This window comes from Corvus kubaryi, unplaced genomic scaffold (assembly GCF_017639235.1).
Source record: "Corvus kubaryi isolate FWS band 111438036 unplaced genomic scaffold, C.kubaryi_AGA036_p1.0 137, whole genome shotgun sequence".
NCBI lineage: Eukaryota > Metazoa > Chordata > Aves > Passeriformes > Corvidae > Corvus > Corvus kubaryi.
This window is the reverse complement of record NW_024580671.1, coordinates 16,074,569-16,084,081: the sequence shown is the minus strand read 5'-3', so window position 1 is coordinate 16,084,081 and position 9,513 is coordinate 16,074,569.

Sequence of the window (9,513 nt, the reverse complement as noted above, 5' to 3'; positions counted from 1 at the left end):
CCAAGAGATACCTTAGTATTTGTATTTACTGTCCAATCAGATGCCTGACATAATACCAGTTCTCTCCATAAAGAAAATGAAAAAAAGAAAAAAAGAGTAAAAGAAAGCCATAAGGAAAAACAAAAGGATATACAGAACAAATTGTGTCTCTGAAAGCAGAAGAATTGCAATTGGCTTTGAATGCTGTCACAATGCTGATGTTTTCCTAGAACTGTTGAAAGTTTAGAACTTTTTCTTATGTAGGGAGATAATCTGATGTAGACTGCCAATCAGTCAATGTAGTGATGGCTTATGTTTTAATTTAGATTGCTTTTGTGGCACAGTACCATAACTCATACAGATTAAGTTTAAAAAACTCATATACTGAAGGTGGATCTCTGGCAATCTTCAGCCTAAATGCTGCATCTGTAGCCTTGGTTAAAAATACCCAACACAGTATAATGAAACTGCCTTAATTTTAGCTGTTACTTCTATTTATATCTTACGACAGGGGAGGCAAAAGCTTAATTAAACTGCAGTTATGGTTTGCCAAAATTGGAACAATATTTTTAGTGCTGTAAACAAAGACGATAGCATAATGAGAAATAAAGAACGGTGTAATAATGCACCTTTATTTTGGCAGATAAAATAAGAGTATGTTCCCAAAAACAAGTGTTAGGCGAGCCAACTTCTGACACCTGCTTCCTTGAAATGCATCTGGACTTTAGGGGTCTACAAAAATTATTGAGAATTAAGCTTCTTAGTAATGAAAATAATGAACAGAAAATATGTAGCACTACTGCACCATTCCCACCACCCTTTAAAAAAAAAAAAAAAAAAAGGGTGGAAATATTCAGGTTTTCTTTTGTCCGAACTGGATAGAAGAATCTCCTAACTGACCAACAAATTGATTATTGACTGAGACTGATAGTAAATTTAAAATTATATAAATTAGGCCTTATGAAGATACAACTCTGTATTTGGAAGTTTAGTGTAATCTTCCCTATTACCAAGAATTTCATATCACAGGCAATTTAAAACAACAAAAAAGAAAAAAAAAAACAACCACAAAACCCTCCAATACCAAACAAACAAACAAGAAAACAAACAAAAATAAAAAGAAAAGCCACAAACCCCCCAAATCCCTAGATTTACATGTTGTAAGAAAAAAAGAAAATTAGGTAGCTCAATGCCTGAAGTTAAATTTTAGAAACCTAAAAAAAAAGAAAAAGTTTTAAACCAATTTAAATTATCCTATGAAATCACTGAATTTGTTTTCAGACACATTTCAATAATATATGAAATTATTAACTGCATGACCTCACATAGTTATATCTCTGCTAAATTGAAGTTGAATGTCAGTCTTCACTTTTTTTTCTCTTTGATAGCTTTCTAGTAATACAGTAGTGTACTGAATTAAGAGGTTTCGTTATCAATGGGAACCATCTTCTACTCTGCAGTAGACCGTGTCACACAATAACACACTGCAACCATGAAATTTGATAGCATTTCAAAGTTTGCCTCCTTCACTACCTGTTATTACATACAAAACACCACAAAATAAACTTCTATGGCTGTAAACCAGAGGTTTTTTTTTTTTAATTATCCTGCTAGAAAAAGTCTCAACTTTGGAAATGGCTGCATTTTTCAATAAAGATTATTGGGTTCAGATTTATTTCTTTCTAATTAAAGCTAAAGCATAGTGTTTGTTAATCTGTTACTGAATTTGTAAGAGGATAAGATTTTTATACGTGTGAAAGTATTAATTCTTAAACTGACATAAGAATATGTTTTCACTTAGAGCTGATGCAGAGAAAAACCCTGAAGTAGAAGATGGTGTGAGAAAAACTATGTCAAAACCAATCTTTTTTTTTTTTTTTTTTAGAATAATGACCTGAATTTTAATGGACAGATGAATATTCACTATGTTCAATAGAATATTCAATGCAAAATTACAAGGGAAGGAGAAATTGTCCAATATATCTTGGTAGGTGTTAATTTGCATTCTGGCAGCTGGCCAGTATCAGATGACTAGTATATGACAGGTTTACAGAAAACAAAGTACTGGTGTTAAAGCCTAGCAAAGTATTAAAATAAATTAATAACACTAGAAGTCTAAGGGACAATTTTTCCATTCATGAAGATCAAAACCAAAATTCTGAGCCTTAACATTAACTTGTATCAGCTTATATTAATGAACATTCTAAATGACATCAATCTTTAAGTTCACATTTGTCTTGTTACTATTAGGGGGAATTGTCTAATATTTCTTTGTAGGTGTTAATTTCCATTTTGGCAGCTGGCCTTCAGTAAAAATTTTAGTGTTCTTCCATTAGATATGACTTTGACATTTATTCTTAGAAAGGTAAATAGTGTTCTAATGTCTTTCATTTTTTAGAGTATACTTACAAAAAGAAAGATGAAGCAGGCACAGAAGTGATTTGACCTTTCAAAAAATATTTTCAGCAACTTGTTGCTCTGTTAAACTGCTTTGCATAATTCAAAACATGGATACCAACAGCTAATTATCACATCTATATTTAAATCAGAGTTCACTGGAAATTTTCAAAATCTTGTCACAAACATTTTTGAACAATTTCAAGATGAGGCAGAGTACATGTGGCTGTGAAAGAGAATGCTGATATATATTTATATAGAATTTTACTTAAGTGAACAGTTCTACATATTTAATTACTTGTATCATGGGTGGATGTAGAAATGAGGTTGTTTTACAGATAATTTCATTAATAACATGTCTTTTTACTTTACATAAATATGTTGGCAGCTAACTCAGAGCACTGTTTCCATGACCTGGTGAGAATATCATAGTTTCTGTTTGGGGACTTTAATTTATCTGAGTATTACAGTATTTTCATAAAACCATAGAGATCTCGAGTCCCACGAGGATCATTCAGTCCAACTTCCTCCCTCTTCCAGGATGATTTAAAGCTGAACTATATGAATAAAAGCATCATCCAGAGCTCCTTGAACTCTGGCAGGCTTGCTGCCATGACCACTTCCCTGGGGAGCCTGTCCTATGCCCAAACACCCTCTTAGTTAAGAAACTTCTCCTAATGTCCAGCCTGAAACTCACCTGATGCAGCATCATTCGTTTCCTTGAGTCCTGTCACTGGTCACCAGAGAGAACAAATCTGTGCCTGCACCTCTGCTGCCCACCTTGAGGAAGTTGTAGATAGTGATGAGGTCTTCCCTCAGACTCTTCTCCAGGCTGAACAAATCAAGTGACCTCAGAAGATCCTTATAAGTCTTGCCCTCAAGGCCTCTCACAGTCTTGATAATCTTACTCTGGATACACTTAGAGTTTTATGTCCTTCTTATATTGAAGTGCCCAAAACTGCACAGAGTATTTGAGGTAAGGTTGCACCTGCATAGATTTGAGTGGGACAACCACATCTCTCAACCAGCCGGTGATACTATGCCTGATGTCTTTCTGGGTGCCAGGGGACACTGCTGACTCTTGTTCAACCAGAATCCCCATATATCTTTCCACGGAGCTCTTCTCCAGCTTCTCATTCCTCAATTTGTATGTATAAACAGAATGTTTTAAATTACAGTTATTTCATCTTACTGAACCAGACTGTGGATATTTTCACTTGGGTTTTTTGAGGGTTTTTTGTTTTTTTGTTTGTTTGGGGTTTTTCTTTGGGGGGGGGGGTGGTGAATTAGGGGTGCTTTTTTTAGTGATTTTTGTTTCATTTTGGTTTGTTGCATGGTTGATCCTTAAGAAGGAGTGACCCACAGCAGTCAACCTCTGCCCAACTTTTATTGAATAAAAAAGCTGAGTCAACAAAAAAATCCAACACATTTTCTCATAAGAACACATAACAGCCATCTGCAATAGTCAGACCAAGGAAGTCTGACCATACACTGTAACCAGACACAGAGTAATATTTAGGGTTTTTGTCAAATTCAAGTTTTTAAAAAATTATCTCTTCTACAAAGAAAGAAAACATTATTTAACTATTTGATTAGTGCCTGGTACTTGAAGAACGGGGGAAGCCTGTGAAAATTAGAGTTTATATATGTCTCACTTTTTTTTAATGAAAATAAAATGTTTTTTATTCATGCCTGTAACTTGAGAAGCAATAGGCATTTCTACTTTCTAGAAAGTCACAGTTTAAGGAAGGAAAGCTTAGAAAATTAATCCTATTGCTACATAAAGAATTCAAATAGGAACAGTTTTCTCCTTTGGAAATAATAGAATAGACCCCTTGCATACCAGAAGATAAAAAACACTTGCAAGAAGTATGTAGAATAACATAACTAATCTTTACCCAGCACAGGTCAAATTAATGTTGTAAAATCCATCTCTGTGGGGTTTTATTAACCCCTAATATTAGCCTTCATCATAGCTGTTATATGTATTTGAGAGAATGACACCATTGAGGTACTCTCCACATAGCTAAGAGTTAAGAATAACCTTTTTTTAAATATGTAGTTGATGTAGTTGATGTATAATGTGTACTGCACTTTGTGGGTGTTATTCAGAGATACAAAAAGTGTTATTCATAATGACTCTTTTTACTGGAAAATATGTGCTCACTAACTTAGTTTCAAATGCTGTTAAAAGAAAATCTGCAGACAGAGCAAAAGGGCAAAAGGGTGACATCTGGCATAGCAGACTTTCTAAGATCATTTTGGCACAGAGCCTGCATTAAATGGCAGACGCTGAGAAAAAAATATTGGAATCAAAAGAAAAGAGAATACAATGAAAAATTTATTTATAATCTTTAGCTATTGCAAACCACTCAAAACTAGTCCAAGTGCTTTAGTTTATTACCTGCCTGCCTTGCACTGGGCCATTCTGTGATCTCTAAATTACCCAAAACCAGTTCTGAGGTGTGACATTTTATCAGCCTGATTACAGCTACTCAGTGCAGCATTTTCTAATCGCTATACACTTGATTTCACCTTTTCAATTTTTACCTGAATAAATGATACACAAAAACATCCTCACCATTACCAGACCTCATGCACTTCATATTTCAGAATGGCTGAAAGATGATACACATGCCATGCTGTTTGAAGTGTGGCCAAATGCATTTTATACTTTAAACAAAGACTGCCATGGAAACTATGATGTGCATGTCCTTGGAGGAAAACAGTCCATGAATTTCATCTACACAGGGAAATAAGAGAAAAAGACACATGTAGATCTTATAGCAATTAAACCTACCTAGTGGCAGGGACATTTTTTAGAGAGCATGTCTGACTGAGCAAAAAAACAGAATTAGTGATCTCATTGGCCCTTTTTATTTCACTGAGTTCCTTACTGGACTTCTTTTTTTCAGATGTAACTAAGAAGGAGTGGAAAGGAGGGTATCAATTTTGAGTGAAAGGAGGGTATCAGTTTTGAGTGATCAATAACTCAATGCTTTACAATTCAAAGAGTTAATTCTGCCAAATTTCTGAGTTACTGATTCTTTCTGTTTAGATTCTTTTGTGCATCTGAGAGGCTTTGTTGCCTTTTAAAGCAATTCACATTAGGGAGATGCTCCTCTGCTTTCTGTGGTATTGCTGAGAAGTCACACTGCAAATTAGCTTTGTGGGTTTGCATTTATGTATGTGCTAATCTGAAACCATAGTGCCTCCCTCTTTTTTGATCTGTCTGTTCCTGTCACCTTAAATGAATGTAGAAATATAACACTACATGAAGTGTAGTATAATAATAGTTATGTGATAGCTAATACAGGTACATAACAGCTAATATAAAAAAAAAAAACAAAACCAAAAAAAAAAAACCCAACACTTTTGCATTGTCTTGGGCTTCTTCAACCATTTTTCTCCGGTTGTTTTGCTCAAATCCTTGCCTCATCATATCAGTTCCTCTACATTAGCAGAAAAAAAAAATTAAGGTTTTTGACCTCTACTTTTGGAATCAGCTTGGACTGGTTGGGCACTTGGGGAGCGAGCATTTGTTTATGGTGCCTGATATACTGTGAATTTAAGTAGATGCTATGGAAGTAGTATTCATAGGTCAGGGGATTTTATATTTTTGCCAACAGAAAAGAAATTTTGATTCTAAGCTCCTCCAGTAGATTTAAAACAATTTCCAAAAACACAGCAAAAGCCATGGAGTAACACAAGCAGTGTATTTGGATAAAACTAAACAACCAAACTAATGTAGTACATTCCCTTTTTGCAGAGGCTGTAAAGAAACTTGGAAAAGCAAGTTCACTTCTACAGCTCTATGATAAGCTGTCAGAAAAACATGCATACATGCTAGATACTTATCTTAGTCCAAATTTATTTACTCAGTTCTTGACAGCATGAGTCATCACTGAGATAAACTTTGCACTCCTATATTAAAGTATCACCATGAAGAGCCATGTTTTGTAAAACTGAAAGGGAAATGCAGATTGGACTGTTGCAGTCAACAATTGCTTTGGGGAAACAATGAGAATGAAATTAGTTCTCCATTGAAATAAATCTTGAAGTCTCAACTTATTTTCCCAAGAACATCTGCCTTTCATCTGATATAAACATAAAATTTGGCAGAATTTACTCATCCTTGCTCAGATGAAGCCAAGAACTAAAATTATCATGAAGAATAATTCAGTGTTGAATGCCAATGGCAGAGATCTGGGCATAAATTTTACAGTGATTTTAGCTAGTGCTATTAATTCTTTATGTTTAACAGAATAGCATGAACAGAGGAAAAACTAATAAAAAATAATATTTGAAAAATATATTGTTTTTTAGAATCCACCCTTGTAGTTCAGAAAGTATCTAAAAAAACTTTTTCTTTCCCTTAACTAGAATGCAAGTATCTAAATCAATTTTTAATTTTTTTTTTCCTCAAACCTTCTTTTCACCTGTATTTAACTTGTAGGAATGCTAGTTGCTAAATTGGTTCCTAGCCCTTCTTGAAAGGAGTCACATCTACATAGAAAGGTAAAAAGTGGCTGAAAGCTAATAAAGTTCCTTCATTTTTTTTCCTTCAGTGAATTATAAGTGCATAAAAGTAGTTCCAATAAGCTATGTCTAGGAACGTTACAAAAAGGATTTTTTTAATTGTTCAAATTGCTTCAGATCTGGCTAGGGACTGCTTTTCATCCTCCTCCTCCCATGCTGCAAGAAACTACTGCAAGTAAAGCATACACTAATATGGAACAAATTTCTGAACATAAATTTATTTAATTTGAGTTATTAAAAAAATTGGTACTTGGTATTAGTCTATAAATTGCTCTGAATTGGTAGTGAGCTATAAATGTCTAAAATGAAGGGCAGGCAAAAATTCTCTACACACATGAAAGAAGGAAGTATTTCAGGAACACAGAATGCATTTTTCATGGGACTTCTCACCATTTATTAGTGTTCATAAAAGCATCCACAGATTTTCAATTTTGCACCAACGGTTGTGTTAAGAATTATGTCTGATGGAGGGAAATTACATATTTTCAGCATACTAGTTGAATCAGTGGTAGAACGACACTAATTTTTTTTAATCTCAACCGCAACAAATTAATCTATTGAAAATTCTGAAGCTTTACTTTCCTATCAGCTGTGATATAAAAACTGCCTAAAACTGGCTAATAGAACATGCTGTAAGGATATGATCCTAGGCGAAAAGATGTGGGGGAACATTGCTTGCATTTGACTTCAGACAGTTTCTTTGCTGGCAAAGGAAATTGCTTGTGTTCTCCAGGGAAGAAAGGAAACAAAGGCTATACATGACAAAATGCTTCGTCTAAAAGAAGACGGCAAAAATGTCAGTATGCATCAACATTGTCATAGCAATGTATTATAGGTTTAGTCTATTCATTTGGATTAAATTTCATGTTATTTCCTATTCTTTATTCAGCTTATTGTAAGAAAGAGACAATCCCATGACCAATTCATCAATCCAAGTACCGCAAAATTTGGAGTGTGTCTCCACTATCTAGTGATCCAGTGCAGTTCACAGGATATATATAATGAATTTGTTGATGTTGAAGACCACCTCTTACTTTTGCTTCATATTTGATTTGGGTGTTGTGCTCCACTTAGACTTGGATTGGCCTCATGAACTGACATCCTCACTGCATGTATGCCTCATTCTTTGTCACCTTGTGTCATGGTTTAAGCCAAATCAGCAGCTCAGCTCCACACTGCTACTCAGTCACTTGCCCCAGCCTCTTTCCCCCCATCTTGGTGGGATGGAGGAAAGAATTGGAAAGATAAAAGTGAGAAAACTTGCAGGTTGAGATAAAGACAGTTTAACAGGCAAAGCAAAAGATGTGCATACAAGCAAAGCAAAAAAAAGAAATTAATTCACCGCTTCCCATGGGCAGGCAGGTGTTTAGCCATCCCCTGGAGAGCAGGGCTCCACCACAGGTAGTGGTGAGGGGGGAAGAAAAACACCATCACTCCAAACGTCCTCCTCTTCCTCCTCCTTCCCCCAGATCTATATCCTGAGCATGGCATCACATGGTCTGGGATGTCCCTGTGGTCAGTTGGGGTCAGCTGTCCTGGCTGTCCCTCACAACTCCTCGTACACTTCCAGCCTCCTCACTGCTGGGGTGGTGTGAGTAGCAGAAAAGACCTTGACTCTGGGTAACCTCTGCTCAGCAGCAGCTGAAACATTCCTGTGTTATCAACACTATTTCCAGCACAAATCCAAAACACTGCTCCGTATCAGCTACTGTGGAGTAAATTAAGTCCATCCCAGACAAAATCAGCATACCTTGCCTCTCAATCAAAGCCATCCACAGGCCATGATTTTTATTTTGAATACTTATGCTTCAAAGTTTTAAAGTATTTAGAGTATTTCAGAATTCCAGTTTAGAGTCCACTGAAAAGGAATCCAGGCCATCCACTCCAGAACCATCCTTCAAAGTGAATCTGTTCACAGGGAGTGATTGCAGAGTTTATTCTCAAGAACCACTAGGGCTCCAAGACAGTGATAAAGACTCAGGCTTTAATAACTCCAGTTGTATTCAAAATATAGCATAGAAATTGATGGCCCTTAAAAAAAGTTATAAACTCTACTTCCTTTTCCTCCAAATTGACATATAAGTAGCTAACAGCAAACAACTTTGTTTGTTTGGGCTCTTGCTACTGGTTGTACAGGGAAAGTTGTTTGCTTTACATCTAGCTGGCAGGGAATACTGTTTCACCTCTAAGTTACATTAAACCCATATGATTTCCCTCTCCAAACTGAGCTGACTGTGTATTGCCACCATTCCTTGAGGTTGGTTTGTGCTGAAGTTGGAAACGGGACTAAAATCTACAGACTTAATTGCAGTCTGTAAATAAGGATACACTAATTTGATTAACTTTAGAAGTTGTTTTCCTTTTTTTCTTGTTGTTATTCATCTAATTAAAGTAATTGTAGTTAATTGAAAAGGCATGATTGGCTTAATTAGATCTGAAGATGCAACAAGAAAATCACTAAAGATGAAGATGGAATTGATTTGATGGAAAACTACTCCAAACAAAAGTGTGGTCTGAGCAATATGGATCTCTTTTGAGAAAAGCATTTAAGAGACATAGTCATTTTTTTCTTTGCAGAAGCAATGAACAGATGTAGGA